Source organism: Rhyacophila brunnea, unplaced genomic scaffold, assembly GCF_057557595.1.
Source record: "Rhyacophila brunnea isolate RB1 unplaced genomic scaffold, BYU_Rbru_1.0 scaffold_80, whole genome shotgun sequence".
NCBI lineage: Eukaryota > Metazoa > Arthropoda > Insecta > Trichoptera > Rhyacophilidae > Rhyacophila > Rhyacophila brunnea.
The window spans coordinates 266,685-267,960 of record NW_028233351.1 but is presented as its reverse complement, the minus strand read 5'-3'; positions in this window follow the sequence as shown (position 1 = coordinate 267,960).

The following is a 1,276-nucleotide window of genomic DNA, read 5'->3' as shown; positions in this document are numbered from 1 at the left end:
TTGTTAATCAATTATTAAGAATTTCATTACATTTTTTTATCCTATTATTTTGTTTTCTTGTAATAAATCTATGATAGTTGTATACAATCAGTTTTGGTACAAATTATATTATTAGCTCTATTTCAAACGTACATTGAAGGTTTGTCTTTACAACAAACATATTATTTATAATAAAGGTATCCATTTATAACTCAAAATTTTATATAAATTATAAAATACTATAAAAAGATATATGAAAACATATCAAAGACATATATTTAACAGCAAGGATAAAATAACTATTTTAATACTATAAAAACAACAGATGTCAAAAACATTGTATTATGACTGAATAAGTTTTAGTTCTCTTTCATGACTATTAATTAAGTTACATTGATTTTTTATAGATAAAGTATTTAAATTTTAAATGATTTTATGCAAAATACATATGTAATTAGTTTCTGTAATTATGTCAATAAAAAAAACATTGTTAAATAAATAATTTAATACAGAACATACAGAAAGTATAAATTGTTGAAGCTATAGTAGGTATTTCATAGATTTTATATTATAGGCAGAAGTTATATTTTATTTTAAAAATTTTCTGTATTAGATAATATTAGGTAAATTGATTTATCGTATTTAAATTGTAGCCATTGTATATTTACTAGAAGAATGGAATTGTTACAAAATTGCAATATTTTTTATTTTTTTAATAATAAACATATAATTATATAAAAAACAAATGCTCTTTTTTGGAAATAAAATCAATCACACTGTCTTGTATTCAGTCATGCGGATATTCTTATTAGAATATAAAAGTTAGCAAATATAAATGAATGAAATGACAAATTATTATTTTGCAAACACGATCGTCTTCTATAGTTGATATGATCTCTATGAATATAATATCTCTATAATCTAGTTACAGAGAACAACAGCATTTTTGTGCAAATTTTTATACATAACGTATATTTTTTTTTGTAGGCGAATTCTAAAAGTGACAAGAACTATGTATTTTTTTTATAATTGCTAAAAACTGTGAATTATAAAATTGTAATAATTAGAACTATATTCTTTTTGAAAAGATCTATGCAAAAATTAAAATGGTATATAACATTATCACTTAGTTTTTTTTTAAATTTTTAACTTGTATTTTCTCCGAATTTTTTTTTTCTAATCGAAAATAGACGTTAAATTATAATATCAAGATAAACTATATATTTATATAAATTACTTGTTCGTTGTATTTTTAATTTGTAAACACTATAGTGATCATGTTTATTATATGCAAAAA